Source organism: Leopardus geoffroyi, chromosome B3, assembly GCF_018350155.1.
Source record: "Leopardus geoffroyi isolate Oge1 chromosome B3, O.geoffroyi_Oge1_pat1.0, whole genome shotgun sequence".
Lineage (NCBI taxonomy): Eukaryota > Metazoa > Chordata > Mammalia > Carnivora > Felidae > Leopardus > Leopardus geoffroyi.
The window spans coordinates 26,124,607-26,145,515 of record NC_059337.1 but is presented as its reverse complement, the minus strand read 5'-3'; the positions used below and the strand labels follow the sequence as shown (position 1 = coordinate 26,145,515).

General features: G+C 34.4%; 1 protein-coding gene, 1 long non-coding RNA gene and 1 other non-coding gene across 3 annotated transcripts in view; 2 read left to right on the top strand and 1 right to left on the bottom strand.

The window, feature by feature from the left end:
* GABRB3 (gamma-aminobutyric acid type A receptor subunit beta3) overlaps nucleotides 1-20,909 on the top strand; it is a 469,312-nt gene that overhangs the window by 109,200 nt on the left and 339,203 nt on the right. The gene's annotated exons all lie outside the window — the stretch shown is intronic.
* On the bottom strand, nucleotides 4,369-12,111 carry LOC123582633. The gene is made up of 3 exons (XR_006704493.1): nucleotides 11,970-12,111; nucleotides 11,848-11,849; nucleotides 4,369-4,379 (listed from the first exon to the last, which is right to left on the bottom strand). It is a non-coding gene; the product is annotated as an uncharacterized LOC123582633 (long non-coding RNA).
* LOC123584555 lies at nucleotides 7,549-7,656 on the top strand. Its single transcript, XR_006705519.1, has one exon. It is a non-coding gene; the product is annotated as a U6 spliceosomal RNA (small nuclear RNA).

The window sequence follows — 20,909 nt, the reverse complement described above, 5'->3', positions numbered from 1 at the left end:
GACCAGGTCACAAAACAGGTGTCAACAAGTACAAAATGGTTGAAGTCATACCATGCACCTTTTCTGACCACAATGCTAGAAATCAACCACAAGAAGATTCTAGAAAGGGCACAAATACATGGAGGTTAAATAACATGCTACTAAACAGTGAATGGGTCAACCAGGAAATCAAAGAAGAAATTAAAAATTACAGGGAAACAAATGAAATGAAAACGCAGTGATCTAAAACCTCTGGAATGCAGTAAAAGCAGTTCTAAGAAGAAAGTTTATAGCAATATAGGTCTCCATTGAGAAGCAAGAAAAATCTCAAATAAAACCTAACCTTACATCAAAGAGCTAGAAAAAGAACAATAAATGAAGCCTAAATGCAGAAGAAAGAAGGAAATCATAAAGATTAGATCAGAAATAAATATAAATGATACAGAAACTAAACAAACAAGCAAACAAAAGCAAAATACAACAAAACAAAACCAACCCACAATAGAACAAGTTAATGAAACTAGGAGCTGGTTCTTTGAAAAAATCAATAACATTCATAGAACTCTAGGCAGACTAATAAAAAAAGGCCCAAATAAAATCAGAAATGAAACAGAAGTAACAACCAACACTACAGAAATACAAACAATTCTAAGACAATATTATGGAAAAACTATATATCAACAAATTGGACAACCTAAAGAAGTGGATAAATTCCTAGGAACATATAAACTACAGAAACTAAACAGAAATATATAAACTACAAAAACTAAACAGAAAGAAATAGAAAAATTTGAACAGACCAGTAACCAACACTGAAATTGAATCAGTAATCAAAAAATTTTCAACAAACAAAAGTCCAGGACCAGATGGCTTCACAGGAGCATTCTAACAAACATTTAAAGAAGAGTCAATACCCAAAATAAGTCAGTCAGAGAAAGACAAATACCATATGATTTCACTCACTTGAGGAATTTAACAAGCAAATGAACAAAGGGGATAAAAGAGAGAAAGACAGACCAAGAAACATACACTTAACCATAGAGAACAAACTGATGGTTACCAGAATAGAGGTGGATGGGAGATGGGTTAAAGGTGATGCAGATTAAGGAATGTACTAGTTGTGATAAGCACTGAGTGCTGTATGAAAATATTGAATAACTATACTGTACCCCTGAAACTAATATTACACTGTATGTTAACTAACTGGAATTTAAATACAAACCTTAAAAAATAAAATAAAGACTTAGTACCTATTCTTCTCAGAATATTCCAAACTATAGAAAAGGAAGGAAAACTTCCAAATTCATTCTCTGAGGCCACCACCACTTTGATCCCCAAACAAGACATAGACACAATTAAAAAAGACAACAGGCCAATACTCTTGATGAATATAGAGCAAACATTCTCAACAAATTACTAGCAAACTGAATCCAACAATACATTAAAAAAGTTCTTCACCACGATCAAGTGGGATTTATTCCCAAGCTTCCAAATGTGGTTCAATATTTGCAAATCAGTCAGTGTGATACATCATATCAATAAAAGAAAGGGTAAGAACCTTATGATCATTTCAATAGCTACAGAAAAAGCATTTGACAACGTGCAACATCTATTCATGATCAAAACGCTCAACAAAGTAGGTTTAGAGGGAAAATGACATAATAATGGCCATATATGAAAAGCTTACAGCTAATATCATCCTCAATGTGGAAAAACTAAGAGCTTTTCCTCTATGATCAGGAAGAAGACAAGGATGTCCACTATCATCACTTTTATTCAACATAGTACTGGAAGTCCTAGCCATAGCAATTAGATAACAAAAAGAAATAAAAGACACCCAAATCTATAAGATAGTAGTGAAAATTTTACTATCTGCAGATGACATAATACTATATATAAAAAACTGGAAAGACTCCACCAAAACTGCTAGAGGTAAATAAATTCAGTAAAGTTGCAGGATGCAAAATCAATGTGTAGAAATCTCTTGCATTTCTATACACTAATAATGAAGCAGAATAAAGAGAAATTAAGAAAACAATCCCATTTACAATAGCACCTAAGTGACATTGGATATAATAGGACACCTAAGAATAAACCTAACCAAAGAGGTGAAATACTTGTATCCTGAAAACTATAAAACACTGAAGAAAGAAATTGAAGATGACATAAAGAAATAGAAGGACATTCCATGCTCATGGATTTAAATATTGTTAAAATGTCTATACTACCCAAGGCAGTATACCGATTCAATGTGATCCTTATCAAAATACTAATAATATTCTTCACGGAACTAGAAAAGTTCTAAAATATATATGGAACCACGAGAGACCCTGAATAACCAAAACAACCTTAAAGAAAACAAAAACAAAAACAAAACACAAAGCCGGAGGTGTCATAATTGTAGACTTCAGGTTATATGACAAACCTGTAGCAAACAAAACAGTATCGTACTGGCAGACAAATAGACACATATATCAATAAAACAGAATACAAAACCCAGAAATGAGCCCACAACCGTATGGTCAATTAATCTTTGACAAAGCAGTAAAGAATATCCAATGGGAAATAAACACTCTCTTCAACAAACGGTACTGGGAAAACTGGACAGATACATGCAGAAGAATGAAACTGGATCACTGTCTTGCACCATACACAAGAATAAATTCCAAATGGATTAAAGACCTAAACATGAAACCTGAGACCATACAAATCCTACAAGAGAGCACTGTGTTGGCCATTGCCACATTTTTCTAGACATGTCTCCTGAAGCAAGGGAAAAAAATAGAACTACCTTATGATCCAGTGATCATGCTACTGGATGTTTACTTAAAGAATGCAAAAACACTAATTCAAAGGGATACATGCACCTCTATGTTTATGGCAGCATTATTACAATAGCCAAACTATTGATGAATGGATAAAGAAAACATGGTATATCTTAATACAATAGAATTTTATTCAGCCACAAAAAAGAATGAAATCTTGATATGGATAGAGCTAGAGAGCATAGTGCAAAGTGAAATAAATCAGTCAGAGAAAGACACATACCATATGATTTCACTCATATGTGGAATTTAAGAAACAAAACAAACAAGCAAAGGGGAAAAACAGACAAAAGAGAGAGCAATAAACCAAGAAACAGACTCTAAATTACAGAGAACTGATGGTTACCAGAGGGGAGGGGCATGGAAAGCTGGATTAAATAGGTGATGGGTATTAAGGAGTATGCTTGTTGTGATAGCATGGTCAAGTATGTAGGTGTTGAATAACTAAATTCTATACCTGAAACTAATATAACTCTATATGTTAACTAACTGGAATTTTAAAAATTCTTGGGGGCACCTGAGTAGCTCAGTTGTATAAGTGTCCAACTCTTGATTTTAGTTTAGGTCATGATTCCAGGGTTATGAGATTGAGCCCTGCCTTGGGCTCCTCACTCACCTCACTGAGTGTGGAGCCTGCTTAAGATTCTCTTTCACACACACACACACACACACACACATATATATATATATATATATATATATATATATATATATATATAGTCAGAATGTGGTAAACACTGTATGTGTTTATATATGTATGTGTTTATGTATGTGTGTCATATATATATGAGAGAAAGAGAATATATATACATATATATGTATATATTCACAATGTGGTAAACACTGTAAAAGAAATAAAATAGGAAGGTATGTAGTCTGACACTAAACTCTTTCAATCTGGTAAATATTTCACATTCACAGCTTCTATATACTTTACTGTATCTAAATGTAACTACTATATCTAAATGTTGTCATTATAACAGAGATATCTATGGATTGTTTATATCTGCAGAATATTTCACCTGTCTCAAAGGAAAGGTACTACCTACTGTAATGCTACTTTTATGAGCTTCTGATTTTGTTCTGATTGGATGCTTTCCATGCTTCAAAATTCTGAACTACAGTCATCTTTTGAAATAATGCCATACTAATTTAAATGGTGACATAAATTAAAATACTTCTCATGTGCTTGGATTCAATTAACATCAAAGTGTCACACATCAGAAAGAAACATAATGATTTATCTTGAAGTAATCAAAGAAGTTTTCTAATACACAATTGCAATGGAGCTGTTGCAATGTGACCAAAATAAATGACTCTGGATTGTTCTACAAAAACCAGAATAGTACAGTATCATTAGTAACAGTAAGGAGTATAGGTGTTGGGACAAGACAAAGTTGAAAGTAAGCACTAACATTGCAGCTTCCTAATTGGGTGACCCCAGACAAGTGATTTATTCCCTTTGATCTTTCATCTCTAAACATTGGAAGGAAATAGAGAGATAATGAGATAAGGTATGTGAAGATGGTGTGCCCACATAGCCAAACTGTTCTGTTATTATCTACTCTTCCTATCCTACTCTTTTGCTTGCTTCTCACACTATGTTCATCTAGTCACAGGCTTATGGAAGAAGGATACACTTTAATACAAAGAGGGAGAGGTTTGGGCATATTAAAACAAACATCACTCCCTCTGCCCGAAAAGTACATGAATTATTGTTATAAAGTAGCATTTCTGTAATTTCCCCTAAAACCACATCATATTTACCATGTTTCCAGATCTCTTTAAGCTCCATTCTGTTTTCATCTCATACATAAAACATCTCTTCTTGGTGGGAATCCTGGATTGCTCATCATTTGGACCTATGCAGTTTTACCCACTAGCCCAGCAATGTTGATCAAATCATTTTACCTCCCTATCAGCTCCTTCCTTTGTAAAATGGAAAACAATGCTTCTTTGGACCCCTCATGGAGTTTACACTCTAGTAAGGTGACACTTAAAAAATGAAGAAAAGAAAAAGAAGTTGCATATATATTATATTACCTAGCAGTAAAAGCTAAGAAGAAAAATAAAGCAAAGAAGGTAGGTAGGAAGTTTTACGGTGGATAAGTTTGAAATTTCAGATAAAATGTCCAGGGAAAATAACATCTGATTCAGGACTTAAAGAGAGTGAAGGAATGAGTTCCTATAGAAATCTGGAGCAAGGTTGTTAAGGTGAATGCAATGAAAATACACAGCTCCAGACAGTATTGCACTAACTGTTTTCAAGGGTCATGGAAGATGCATATATGGCTGGAGGGGTGGATGATGGAGGTTTGAGGCAATGAAGACAGAGAACTCTCATGGCCTCTTGTATGACACTGCAGGTAATGGCAAAAAGTTTTGTAAGAAGTAAAGCTACTGAAAGGTTTTAGCCAGAGTAGTGATATGATCCGACTTCCTTTCAGTAGGACCTATGTTGAGAAAAGAATGCATGGAGCAAAAGCAGGAGCATGTAGTCCAGTTGCAATAATGTGAGCCACAATGGTAACAGGGGAAATATTTGCACTAAGAATTAAAGTATAGAAAATACTTTACAAGTGCCTGATACGTGGAGAATGAGATACAATGTTATTTTTTTTATTTAGAAATTTTAATGTTTATATATTTTTAAGAGAGAGAGAGAGAGAGAGAGAGACCGAGCACGAGTGGGGGAAGGGCAGAGAGAGAAGGAGACCCAGAATCTGAAGCAGGCTCCAGGCTCTGACCAGTCAGCATAGAACCTGACACGGGCTGGAACTCATGAACTGTGAGATCATGACCTGAGCTGAAGTCTGACACTTAACCGACTGAGCCACCCAGGCATCCCTAATTTTTAATTTTTTATAAATTTTAATTCCAGTATGGTTGACATACAGTGTTATATCAGTTTTAGGTGTACAATATAGTGATTCAACAATTATATACATTTCTTAGTGCCCATTGTAAGTGTACTCTTAAACCTCTTTACATGTTTCACCCATCTCCCCACCCACTTCCACTCTGGTAACCATCAGTTTGTTCTCCATAGTTGAGAGTCTATCTTTCGGTTTGTCTCTACCTTTCTTTGGTCATTTGTTCTGCTTCTTAAATTACACATATGAGTGAAATCATATGGCATTTGTTCTTCTCTGAGTTATTTCACTTAGCATGATACCCACTAGATCTATCCATGTTTGCAAATGGCAAGATTTAATTTTTTATGACTGAGTAATATTCCACTATCTATCTATCATCTATCATCTATAGATCTATCATCTATCATCTATCTATCTATCTATCTATCTATCATCTATCTATCATCTATCATCTATCTCTCTATTGATGGAGATAGGCTGCTTCCATAGTTCGGATATTTGTAAATAATGATGCTATAAACATTGGGGTGCATATATCCCTTTGAATTAGTGTTTTTATATTATTTGGGTAAATCTCCAATGGAATTACTGATCTCCAAAATTGGAATTACTGGTGATTCTGTTTTTAACTTTTTGATGAACCTCCACACTCTTTTCCACAGTGGCTGCACCAATTTACATTCCCACCCACAGAGCAAAAGGGCTCTTTTTTTCTCCACATTCTCCCCAACACCTGTTATTTCTTGTGTTGTTGATTTTAGGCATTCTGACAGGTGTGAGGTGATATATCATTGTGGTTTTGATTTGAATTTCCCTGATAATGAATGATGTTAATCATCTTTCAGGGGCGCCTGGGTGGCGCAGTCGGTTAAGCGTCCGACTTCAGCCAGGTCACGATCTCGCGGTCCAGGAGTTCGAGCCCGGCGTCGGGCTCTGGGCTGATGGCTCAGAGCCTGGAGCCTGTTTCCGATTCTGTGTCTCCCTCTCTCTCTGCCCCTCCCCCATTCATGCTCTGTCTCTCTCTCTGTCCCAAAAATAAATAAACGTTGAAAAAAAATTAAAAAAAAATCATCTTTCAAATGTCTGTTGGACATCCGTATGTCTTTTGTGGGGGAAATGTCTGTTCATGTTTTTGCAATTTTTAATTTGGATTATTTGCTTTTATGGTGTTGAGTTGTATAAATTGTCTATATGGTTTGTATACACTAACCTTTTATCAAAAATATCATTTCCAAATATCATTTCCTATTTAGTATAGTAACCATCTGTCACTATACAACATTATTATAATATTACTGACTATATTCCTAGTCTATACTTTTCATCTCTGTGACTTACGTATTTTATTATAGTTTTAAATATTTTCTTAGTTTCATTGCTTTAGTGTTCTTATCAGAGAAGTTCCATATCATATATGTTGAGCTGTCCTACATATCTTCTATCTGTATACCTTTTTCTCATGCCATTTTTATCTTTTATCTATTTGTGTTTGATAATTTTACTCTTTTTGTTGTTGTTGTTTTGTTTTCTCTTTCTCTTACGGTGGTAATCATGGTATTTAACACCCTTAGGGTGTTTTTCATGTTAAATGCTTTGGAAATATTAAGCTAGAGTTTTTGTCTCTAGTTTTGATTTTCCCAGAAGGAAACTATGAGAAGAGGATTGGGTGAAGTAGTTCATTTGGAAGGTGGAGAAAACACGGGGGGGGGGGATGATTGGAAGTGAGGCAAGGAAAGAAAGACAGACAAATGAGTGCATTATCAAGAAAGTTCTCTTTCTAGGTAACTAGGGCATAGTCCCCCTGGGGAACTCAAGACACTAAAGCAAAGATTCTGTCCAGAATGATTCCATCTAAAGGATGTTGGAGCATGCTCATGTTGGCAGCACGTACCCTGAAAATTGAATCAATAAAGAGAAGATTAGCATGGTCCTGACACAAGGATGACACAAATTTCATAAAAGAGTGTTTGAATTAGGTCTTTTTAAAATCCCCATTATTGATTGAGGATTGCTCCAGGAGAACTTTTATTCTAAGGCACTTTACCATTTCTGATAGTAGAGAAGCAGAGCTCTAGCCACTGGAAAATGTCCTTGGCAGTGATAAAGAGATGGTGAAAGTGAGGCAGGCAGATGCCAAACATGGTGGGGGGGGGGGCACTCATAGTATGATATTTTTCATCACATTTTTGACATTTCACGTTTTGTATTTCCTTTTGTCATTTTTTTTCCAGTAGGTTTTATTATTTGTTGGCATATTATTCAGTTAATATAACCATTTCCTAAGTCCTGGCTTTGATTTGAACTCTTTTTGTTCTATTAGAACCTTGTGTGAAAGCAGCAATCGTCAAGCGTAGCTCAACTTCATGGCTCAAGGCACACTCTTAAAAATAAAAGTATCTTAAAAGTATAAAAAATAACTGTGTATCCATTTCTATGTTCCTCAGGATTAACTATGATTCCAGAAGTCTTCTAATCTTTGTGTCTGTGTGAGTCAGAGTTCTACATCACTGTGTTTTCCTTTTGCAGTAGTCTTTAAGGTCTGCCTATGCCATACCCTTTCTTCCCCACATCTTTCCAATCTCTGAACCATCTTTTTCCCGTGATCCTGATCCTTTTATGTTTTGTTACCACAAATTATTCTTTGGGGTAGACTTGTGTCCTTTGGAAAGGAAATGATTAATCTTTCTGGAATCTTAAGTGATTTGGTCTGCTTCAGTACTGCTTCCCATTTAATATTTCCCCATAAATTTCATGCTTATTTGCAATGAAAAGCCTGTGAGAACATTTCTGAATAATACTAGTTTATCCCAGATTTGCTCATCAGGTTATTGCTTAGTTTACAGTTTTCTGATGGTGGGGTGGTGGTGGTTTTTGTGATTTTGGGTTCTTGGGGTCATTCTATACTTTAAATTTCTGTGCCATTGCTGAGCAATGACGGGTCTCAAAAGAGCCTTTGGCTCTTTTGTGTTGGGTCATGTCTTCCTTTATTCTGGGTTTCATAAAGATTCCTTGTCACTTAGTTTGATTGAAAATGTTGCATATGTTTTACACTCCTACCTCTCACCTTTGCTATCCAAACTGTTCTGTTTGGTTTTCATTAATGTAGTTGGGAATATCAAAAGCACAAACAGACAGAAAGCCTATAACATTACCATACACTTGTTGCCAGCATTTCTCTATTTCTTCTATGGTCTGTTTTGGCAAGGTTATTATTTTTTCAAGTAAGTGTAAATTAGACAAATAAAATTATATCTCAATTTTCACAGAATTAAAAAAAAATTATAATATCCTTTTATTATTTTTTTAAATTTCTGCAGTACTTGTAGTAATGCCTCATGTTTTATTTCTAAATATTATGTGTAGTGTCTTTTTATTCCTATTGAAATCTCACCAGAGATGTCATTATTTTTTGTTTTTCTTTTTTTAAATTATTTAATGTTATTCTTATTTTCGAGAAAGAGAGAGAGAGAGAGGCAGAGCATAAGGAGGACAGGAGCAGAGACAGAGAGGGAAACACAGAATCAGAAGCAGGCTCCAGGCTCTAAGCTGTCAGCACAGAGCCCACTGGGGTGCTCAAACTCATGAACCATGAGATCATGACCTGGGCTGAAGTCTGACACTTAACCAACTGATCCACCCAGGTGCCCCTATTTGTGTTTTCAAATAATCAACTTTGGCCTTGCTAGTAATTATATTTTGTTTGTTTGTTTGTTTGTTTGTTTTGCCTTTTCATTTATTTTTTAAATTTTTTACTGAGGTCTTCTTAGTTTAATCCAATATTTGCTACTTAAGAGAAAGAGAACATGTTTTCAGTAATATGTCAGTGACTTGTATATTTACTAAATTTTCTAGAATATTAAAATCAGGGTTTTATTTTATGTATTTTTTTTAATTTAAACTCAAGATAACATACAATGTAGTCTTGGCTTCAGGAGTAAAACCCAGTGTTTCATCTCTTATGCATGACACCCAGTGCTCATCCCAGAAAGTCCCCTCTTTAATACCCATCACCCATTGCTTGTACATAGTAACTAATAATTGCCTTTATTATATGTTTGTTTTCTACTTCTTTGGTCTCTTCTATAATAATTCATTATTCTTGCCTTCTACTTTTTTTTAATTTGATTTTCTTTCTCCACCATCATGTAATGTACATTTAGCTAGTAAAGTTTTAGTCTTTTTTCTTTTAAAATGTAAGTATTTATGGCTATAAATTTTATCCTACTAATTTTTAGCTGTAACTCACAAGTTTGATATTTGGATTTTTTTTTATTTCACTTCAAATTTTTTAAAATCCTATTATTTCTTCTGTGACCTATGAGCTAATTCCCAAGAAAATAGTAATTTTGTATTTATCTTTTGTCACTGATTTCTAAATTAATTGCATTATATTTAAGAAACATGTTTTATATTTCAGTCTTTCGAAATTTATTGAGATAGGCTTTAAGATAATAATATGTTTGTAAATATTTTACATGGTCATGCAAAGAACATGTATTCTGCATTTGTTGGGTGAAATATCCAATTAATGTCCATAGGATCAATTTTGTTAATAGTACTGCTCAAATTTTCTACAACCTCATTGGTATTTTGTCAGTTTGCTTGTTTGTTTGTTTTTACAAATAAGCATTTCCAAGAGTCTTTTTTAATGATTGGACAATTTTTCATTCTCTAGTATCTATTTGATCCCAAGTAATAATCTTGCCTTAAAGTTTATTAAGCCTATTTTGTTAAAGTATAGCTATATAATTTTCCTGTTGGGGTACCATTTCAGAGATATCTTTCTTCATTCTTTATTTTTAATCTTTCTACTACCACACATCATACTTGAAATTGCTTTTTTTTAAGTAAGAATATTCAATATTGTAAAAATAAATCTAGTAAATCTGAGAATCACTATCTTTTAAGTGGATTATTTATTCTAACCATATTTAATGAAATTGTTAATATTTAAATGTCAACCACATGAAATTGCCCTTTTTATGTAGACACATTAAAGATAGCCCCATTAGTATTATTTTGGATGTTTTCTCAAAGCAAAAAGGCAAGAAAAGAAATAAAAGACAAAAGTATTCTTTTCAAATATTGTAATGTATACATAGAAACTTGAGCAAGCTGAAGCAAATATTATAAATTATTTTTTAATAGTTTACCAAGATGGTTAGCTACTTACTAAATATATGTTCTAATAGAAGCTATTTAAATCGTCAAGAAAAATGTAAGCATATAAAGAGAATAATCTTCACATTAGACAAGCAATTAACAAAATACCTTTGGTAAGTGTAAGTACTCTGTAGAATCTTAATGAAGATAATCACAAAATGTCATTGAATGAGAAAACTTGAATAAAAAAAGAGAGAATACATACATCTGGATAGAAAAACATGAAACTATGTCAATTTTCATAGTTCTTATTTACTATTTACTATGTCTAAATAGAAGAGGAAGCACTGATAGTGTTAAAGTACTTTATAACACTTCTGCTTTCATCTGTAATATTTGACATACTCTGCAATAAGTTGTAGCACATATTAGACAGCACTGTAATGAAAAAAAGAGGAGGAAGTTCTACTTATAATTTTGTGCACTTGTCAGCCCTTACTGAAGCATTAGCATTGGATCTTTCATATATGTGTGTTTTAATACTTTGCTATGATTTTTGATATTTATTTTAACAAAACATAAGAAGAAAGGTGAAGTAAAAAATGCTCACAGGCACAAAGAAAAAATGTTCTTTTTGGATAATAAATTAAAGTTGCAAAATTCACCTGCTGTTGGTTTTAATTAACTTACATGCAAGGGATAGAAATATATTATTTAAGGGGCACCTGGGTGGCTGAGTAGGTTAAGTGACTGGATTCTTGCTTTTGGCTCAGGTTATGATGTTGGAGTTTCTTATGTTTAAGTCCAACATCCGGCTCTGTGCTGGCAGTGTGGAACCTGTTTGGGATTCTCTCTATCCCTCTCTCTTTCTCTGCTCAGAGAATCACTGTGGTTTCCTGCTTCAACAGTGCTTAGACTGAACCAGTGCTGAACCCCGCCCACAAGGGCGTGAGGGGAGGGTGCCCTCAGAGCCAGCACTTCACCATCTCTTCACAGTCCCCTCTGATTGGTGCCACGGCGCTCCCGGACCCCACAGCCTCTCTTTTAGCCATAGGACCCAGGACTCCTTGCAGGTGCACCAGAACTACCACCAGGCCTGGAGACTGCTTCAATGGCCAGAATAACCTGGAGCTCAATGCTTCCTATCTCTTACTACTTTGACATTGATGATGGGGCTTTGAAGAACTTTGCCAAATATTTTCTTCACCAATCTCATGAGGAGAGGGAACATGCTGAGAAGCTGATGAAGCTGCAGAACCAACCAGGTGGCAGAATCTTCCTTTAGGACATCACGAAACCAGACGGTGATGGTTGGGAGAACAGGCTGAATGCAATAGAGTGCATGTTACACTTGGAAAAGAGTGTGAATCTTTCACTACTGGAGGTGCACAAACTGGCCACTGATAAAAGTGACCTCCATTTACGTGACTTCATTGAGACTCATTACCTGAATGAGCAGGTGAAATCCATCAAAGAATTGGGTGACCAGGTAACCAACCTGCACAAGAGGGGCTCCTGAATCTGGCATGACAGACTAACTCTTTGACAAGAACACTCTGGGAAACAGTGATAATGAGAACTAAGCCTTAGGCTGCTCTGATATGACCCTAGAAGCATGATCTCTAATAGAAAAAAAATTGATGAATCAAATTTCATAAAAATCAAAAGCTTCTCTTTGAAAGACACTTTTAAGAAAATCAAAAGAGAATCCTCAGAATTGGACAAAATATTTTCAGTGTGTAATTTATAAAAATAAAACCCATAGCAAGAATATATAAAAACCTTTTAAAACTCAATAATAAGAAATCAGTCAAAGTATTTCACAAAATCTTTAAACAGGTAATTCACCAAGAATGTATACAGATGGCATGTAAATACCTGAAAAGATGCACAAAATTATAGCTTACTAAAAAAAAATAAAATTAATACCGCAAGATACCACTACACACCTTTTAGAATAGCTAACATTAAAAAGATTCACAATATCAAGTGTTAGTGAGATTGGAGAAGAAATGGAACTCTCATTTATTACTGTTAGAAATATAAAATTATATAATCATTTTGTTAATATGCCAATTTCTTACAGAATGAAGAGTACTTTCTAACCATATTATCCATCCTTGAGAATAAGACATAAATAGTCATTATCACCATTTCTATTCAACACTCTACTGGAAGTTATGACTACAAGCAATAAGGTGAGGGCAAAAAATATAAAGACTATAAAGGAATATAAAGGAATAAATGACATAATCATGCACACAGAAAAACCAAAGAAATCATAGAGTGATATGTTATTAAAATTAGTAAGTTAATTTATCAAACTAGATAGCAGTTCAATATAGAAAAGTAAATTGTAATGGTTTTATACCAACTGAGAAAAATTAAAGAAGAAACCCCTTACCATATTTTGAAAAACATTAAATACAGAGTCATAAATAGACTGAGACTTAAGACAATAAAAAAAAAAAATACCCTCCAACCTCAAAACCAGGAAAATAAGCATTCTGTAACAAGTAGCCTGCAAAGGCTGACACTCTCTGAGGCACAGTGCAAAAGAAGCTTAAAGCCAAGGATGGAGGAGTCACGGGAGGTCTTGGGGTGTGGAAAACACGCCTCTGGCAAGACAACCTCTACTCTAAACATAAGATATCTCTAGAAGAGTCTGAAGTCTGTGGCAACTGAAAGGAGCTCTAAGAACAACAAACATTAAACAGAGTTCAACTCTTAACTAGTTTAACTGAAACCCTATCATAAAGCCCTAGATGAGAAAAGGTGTATTCTTTTCTAGGAATGAAATCTATTTTTTTCATATTTAACAGCCTGCTAACATATTAACAGACAAGATAGCCAGCTGTGAACAACAAAGATTATGAAATATATGTGAAAGCAAGAAAAAACACTGCTTTATACACACACACACACACACAAACACACACACACAGACATGTACACACACACATATGTATATAATGTTTTTAATTGAATCATCCATCAATGGATACTTAGGTTGTTTCTATGTCTTGAATATTATAACTAATGCTTCAGTGGGCATGAGGGTACAACTATCTTACCGATATAGCGATTTTGTTTTCTTCAGGTAAATATCCAGAAGTGGAATTGCTAGGTCATATGGTAGTTCTATTTTTATTTTTTTCAGGAAGCTTTACACTGTTTTTCATAGTGACTGTACCAATTAATATTTGCACCAATAGTGCACAAGGTTCCCCTTTTCCCCCCACATCCCCTCTAGCATTTGCTATATCTTGTCTTTTGATAATAGTTATTGTAACAGATGTGAGGTGATGTCTCATTATGGTTTTGGCTTGCATTTCCCTGGTGACTATGTTTACGTTTTCATGTAATTGTCAGCCATTTTATATTGGAAAAATGTCTATTAAGTTCCTCTAATTATAATTGGGTTATTTTCCTGTTTTTGAATTGTATGAGTTCTTTATAGATTTTGGATCTTAACACCTTATCCAATAATCCTTTACAAATATTCTCTCCCATTCTAGGTTGTCTTTGCATTTTATTGATTGTTTCTCTTGTTGTATAGGACATTTTTGTTTGATGTGGTTCCACTTATTTATTTTTGCTTTTGCTGCATGTACTTTGGATGTCATATACAAAAAAGTCTGGTGCCAAGAATGATGTCAAGGAATTTTTTGTTTTCTCTAGAAATTTTATGGTTTCAGGTCTTATGTTTAAGTCCAAACTCCAATTTGAGTTAATTTCTGTGAGTGATGTAAGACAGAGGTCCAATTTCATTCTTTTTCATGTGACTATCCTGTTGTCATGACTCCTTTTATTAAAGAAACTATCCTTTCTTCATTGAACATTCTTGGCTTCCTTGCTAAATATTAGTTGACCATGTATGCATAGCTTTATTTCTGTGCTCTGGATCCTATTTCTTTGGTCTATGTATCTGTTTTTACATCAGTATCATACTCTTTGCTTATTATAGCTTTGTAATATAGTTTGAATCATGAAGTATGATGCTTCCAACTTTGTTGTTTCTCTACTTTCACTATTTAGGGTATTTTATGGTCCCATATGAATTTTAGAGAATTTTTCTTTTTATATGAAAATGTCTTTGGAATTTTTATAGGGATTTCACTGAATCTTCATTTTGTTTTGTTTTCTTTTTTTTTTCTTTTTGCTCTTGTGATTGTATAATTTCAAATGATCTCTCTTCAAGTTCACTGATTTTCTTCAAGTCTGATGCTGAAGCTCTCTACTGAATTCTTGAACTCCAAAATTTGTTTGGGTCTTTTATATGTTTTCTCTTTGTTGAACTTCTCATTTTGTTTTTGTAGTTTGTTTGGTATCACTAAATTATTTGCTCTTTTGTAGCTCTCTGAGCATCTTTAGAACAATTATTTTGATTTCATTATCAGACTATTCATGTATCTTCATTTCTTTGGAATTAGTTACTGGAGGTTTACTGTATTCCTTCGGTGGTGTTATATTTCCCTGATTTTTCATGATTCATGTAGCCTTTCATAAGTATTTGTGCATTTGAAAAAGTTATTTTTCTAGACTTTATGGACTAGCTTTGGTAAGGAAAGACTTTCACGTGTAAGTGGGAACTCTCTGGAGCATATTGTGATCCTGGGTCTAGTGGTACATGGCACCAAGTCCAGGGACATATGACAGTTCTGAGCCCAGGAGGGCATGAAGTCTCATCAGCTCAGACCTTTAAGATCCACAGTGTTGACAACTATATGGCCTTTAGCTGCAGCTATGTGGAGTCCAGTGCTGGCTATAAAGACTATCAGAGTCCTCCTGAGCCTCCAGGTCCAGTGTCTAGGGACCAGGGCAGGCATCAGTTGTGGCCAGAACAAATGGTATGCACACACGCAGCTGCAGGGGTTAGCTACAGGTTCCTGTGTATTGGTAGAGTCCAGTTGCAGACACACACATAGTGGTGGAAGTCAAGGCAAGCAGTAATGGCCAGGGTCAACTGCAAGTATGCTAGCAACTATGAGTGCCCTGGGTGTGGTATACTCTAATCTCATTGCTGGGTGTCACCATGGGTGCACAGCAGGGGAGGCCAGCATCTAGAGTCAGGCTGAGGCCATGCAGGTGTGTAGCTGGAGAGACTAGTGCAGATCAGATCCTTGATGTCAGCTAGTGACAGGAGACAAGGCTGGATCTGGGCTGTGAGTGTTCTGGCTATGAGCATTTACTCTTATGGCTGCATGGTCTCCTCATGGGTACACAGCAGTGAGGGCTAGAGTCATGAAAGTACACAGCTGGAGAGGCTAACCTCCAATATATGCACATTGATGGGAAACAGTTTCTGGGATCTAGGCTGATATCTTATCCTCCCACAGCTGCAGAGGCCTGGGCTGCCTCCTAGTATGGTTCACAGATCTGACAGTGGTGAGGAGAGGAAGCTTAAAGGGAGTCAAGTGGCTGCTATCTATGATTATGAATACCTATGGGGCACAAATAGTATCTGCAAGGGGTCCATGTTCGCTGTCCTGGCCCTTGGTTTCTTCACTGGTGAAAACTGCTGGGGTCATCTGCAGATAACCACGGTCATATCACTGATAACCACGGTTGCCCTGTGCTGCATGCCTCATACTGACAGCTCTTGCTCTTCTTGTTTTGTTCATAGCTGTCTCTGTATGTCTGAGTGCTGTTGGTAAAACTGAAACATGTCCTTCATGTAGTGCCCCAAAAGTTTGGGGAAGCAGGTTGCTTAATCACCCAGCTCCTCTTTTCCTGGCAAGGGGAAGTCTTTCTAGTTTAAGAGTTCCCTCCTGAAAACTGAACAATGCTGGCCTAGGGAATGGGATAATGCAGGCAAAAAAATAAGTAAATAAATAAAAAATTAAAGTGTTCTTCCTTCTCTTCTCGTACAGTTAATCTTGGTTTATTGTTCTACTGTGTTGCTGAAGTGTAAGGGGACTCTAGAGCTCTCCAGGTGTTGTTTTTGTTCATAAATAACTGTCTGATTGTTGATCTTTGTAGAAGGAGAGAAGCTAGGGGGTCTCCCATGTGGCTGTTTTAGGTTTGGTCAATTGATTTTTGACAAGAGTGCAAAGATAATTTAGTAAGAAAAAATCTTTTCACAAAATGGTCCTAGGACAATTGGATACCAAATGTAAAAGAATAAATTTGAATCACAACAGATACAAAAAAATAACTCAAAATATGTTAAATCAAAATATAGGAGATAAGACTATTAAACTTTTAGAAGGGAACATAGGTGTAAATATTTGTTATTGAATTAGGCAAAAGTTTTTTAAAGAAGGAAAGGAAAAGAATAGATAAATTGGACTTCATCAAAATGAAAAGTTTTGTGCATGATAGTATATGATCAAGAAAGTGAAAAAACAATCCATTAAGTGGGGGAAAAATATATGTGAATCATACATCTGGCAAGCATCTACCATCCAGAATATGTATAAAAAAACCTTACAACTCAACAATAAAATGATGAATAAATTATTTTTAATGGGCTAAGGATTTGAGTAGACATTATGGCAAAGAATTTATACAAATGGCCAACAAGCATATGAAAAGATGGTCAACATTACTCTTCATTAGGGAAATGAAATCAACTATAATAATGTACCAATTTACATCCAATGAGATATCTATAATAATATAAAAAAGATAATTAACAATGTTGGTTAGAATATGGAGAAACTGGAACCCTTACATGTTGCTAGTAGATATACAAAGTTATGTAACCACTGTGAAAAACAGTTTGACAGTTTTTCACAAAGTTAACAATAGAGTTATGATATGATCCAACAACTCCACTCCAAGGTATATATCTGAAAGAATTGAAAATTTATGTTAAAAAAATGTATGTGAATATTCACAGCAGAATTATTCATAACAGTCAAAGAGTAGAAACAACCCAAATGTTCATCAACTGATGTTGACATGTGGTATGCCAGTAAAATGGAATATTATTTCATCACAAAAAGTAATGAATTGCTTCTACATGCTACAATAAGGATGAAATTGAAATATAATGTTAACTGAAAGAAGCTGAATACACAAAAACTCCAAATATTTTATGATTTCATTTATATGAAATTTCTAGGATAGGTAAATCCACAGAAACAAGAAATAGATTAATGGTTGACTGGGGGGGGTGTCGAGGGGGGAAACTGGGAAGTATAGGTTTATTCTGGGGATATGGAAGCATTCTGGATTAGACAGTAATGATGGGTATACAACATTGTGAAACACTAAAATCCACTAAGTTGTATACTTGAAAATAAAGAAATAAATTCTGTATTACATAAATTTTATATGAATAAAACAAACAAACACTCTTAGAAAACCACAAATAGAAGGGCACTTCCTAACCTGGTCAAGGACATCTAAAAACACCTACAATTAACATCAGTCTTAAAGATGAGAGAATGAATGCTTCCACTCTCAGAGTGGAAAGATGCCAAGAGGTTTATTCTTGGAACTGGAACTCCTAGCCAGTAAGGTAAGTCAGGAATAGACATACATAAAATAAGTGAAATATAAATGAAAAAAAATCATGTGATATGAATGTCTAGAAAACTAAGAGAAATCTACAGAAAATCCCCTAGAATAAGTGAGTTTATCAAGGTCTCAAGAATTAAGGTCATTATTCAAAAGTCAATATGATTTCTATATAATAGCAATTAGACTTTAATTTTAAAAATATCACCTACAATATATCGAAAATTACTTAGGTACATACCTAACAAAATATGTGCAGAAACTGTACACCTATAAAACATTGAATTCTATAAAAGAATACCTAAATAAATGGAAATACATAATGTTCGTGGGTTGGAAATCTCAATATCACTAAAATGTCAATTCTTTTTTTTAAATTTTTTTAACGTTTATTTATTTTTGAGACAGAGACAGAGCATGAACGGGGAGGGTAAGAGAGAGAGGGAGACACAGAATCTGAAACAGGCTCCAGGCTCTGAGCCATCAGCACAGAGCCTAACGCGGGGCTTGAACTCACGAACCGTGAGATCATGACCTGAGCCGAAGTCGGATGCTTAACCGACTGAGCCACCCAAGCGCCCCAAAATGTCAATTCTTAATTTGATCTATAGATGAAATCTAATTTAAATCCAAATCTGAGCAAGTTTTCGGGTAGAATATAGAATGGCCAAGAGAACTTTGAAAAAGACAAGTTTAGGGGTTCCTGGGTTACTCAGTTGGTTGAGCATCCAACTTCGGCTCAGGTCATGATCTCACGGTTTGTGAGTTGGAAACCCGCATTGGGCTCTGTGCTGACAGCTCAGAGCATGGATCCTGTTTCACATTCTGTGTCTCCCTCTCTCTCTGACCCTCCCCTGCTCGCACTCTGTCTCTGTCCCTCTCTAAAATAAATTTAATTTTTTTAATTTAAAAAAGAAAAGTTTGGGGTATTCACAATACCTGGTTTCAAGATTTACAATAAAGATACAGTAATTAGGAGTCTGGAACTGATGAGTATTTAGATATACAGACTAATGAAACAGAATAGAAAGTCTAGAAATATACCAACACAAATCAGGTCAATCAACTTTTGACAAAAGTGTAAAAACAATTCAGTTTGAGAAAGAAAAATAGTATTTCTTACAAAAGGTACTTGAACAATAGGACATTTATACTCAAAAAATAAATAAAGAAAACCCCTGAACTTTTACACATATTTCATATCTTGTATAAAATTAATTTAAATGTATCATGGATCTGAATATAAAACATAAAATGGTAAAACTTTCTAGAAAAAAAAAGGAAAAAATCTGTATTCAGTTTTAAAAAGAAATTTAGAAATGGCATTGAAAGCATAATTCATAAAAGGAAAAAATTGATAAATAGCTTTCAGCAAAAATAAAAATTTATACTCTCTGAAAAACACTGTTAAAATAATAAATAGGCAAGCTATAAGCTGAAGGAAAATATTTTAAATTACATATTTGATAAAGGAATTCATCTGATCCAGAATATATCCAGAACATATAAAGAACTCTCAGAACTTAACAGCAAGAAAACAAACAACAAACTTTTTAAAAACGAAGAAATGAAGACCATGGAGGAGGGAAGGGGGGAAAAAAGTTACAGAAAGGGAGTGAGGCAAACCATAAGAGACACTTAAATACTGAGAACAAACTGAGGGTTGATGGGGGGTGGGCAGAGGGGAAAGTGGGTGATGGGCATTGAGGAGGGCACCTGTTGGGATGAGCACTGGGTGTTGAATGGAAATCAATTTGACAATAAATTATATTTGAAAAAATAAATAAAATAAAATAAAATAATAAAAATGAAAATATTGGAAAAAATAATAATAACATGACAACCACTATAATGTGCCATTCTTTCACCCTGCCTTTTATTTTTATAGCATCCATCATTGAGAATCTATGTATATTTGTTCACTGAAATCTGACAAAAATTAAATTCCATGAAAGCAAAAATAAATAAATAAATAAATTAATTAATTAAATAAAATAAAAATAAAAATGAACAAATGACCTGATTACACATTTTACCAAAGAAGACATATGAATGATCAATAAAAATCTTAAAAGATGCTCAATATTATTAGTCATTAAAAAATACACAATAAACTACCATGTGATAAAATACATGTGTATTAAACTGGCTAAAATTTAAAAACAAAAACTAGAAATAACAAATCCTAGTGAGGATGCAGAGAAATTGGACTTCTCACACTTTACTATTTGGAAAGTTAATTTAGAAGCCACTTTGGAGAACAGTTTGACAGATCCTTATAAAATTAAACATACATTTACCATATAATTTAGTAATCCTGTTTCTAGGTATTCATGCAAGTAGAATGAACTTATATTCATACAAAGCTCTGTACATGAGTATTGATTCGTAGTTTTTTTTTTTTGTTTTGTTTTGTTTGTTTTTTTTTTTTTTTTATGATTGCCAGAGATGGAAACAGCCCAGATATTCCCCAAGGGAGAATGAATAAACAACCTGTGACATATCCATAAAATGGAACAGTATTCAGTTGTAAAACAAAACAAAACAAAACAAACAAAAACAATGTGTTGATTCATAAGACATGGATGAATCTTTGGTGAATTTTGCTAAGGGAAAGAAATCAAATCCAAAATATTATATAATGTTTGCTTCAATTTAT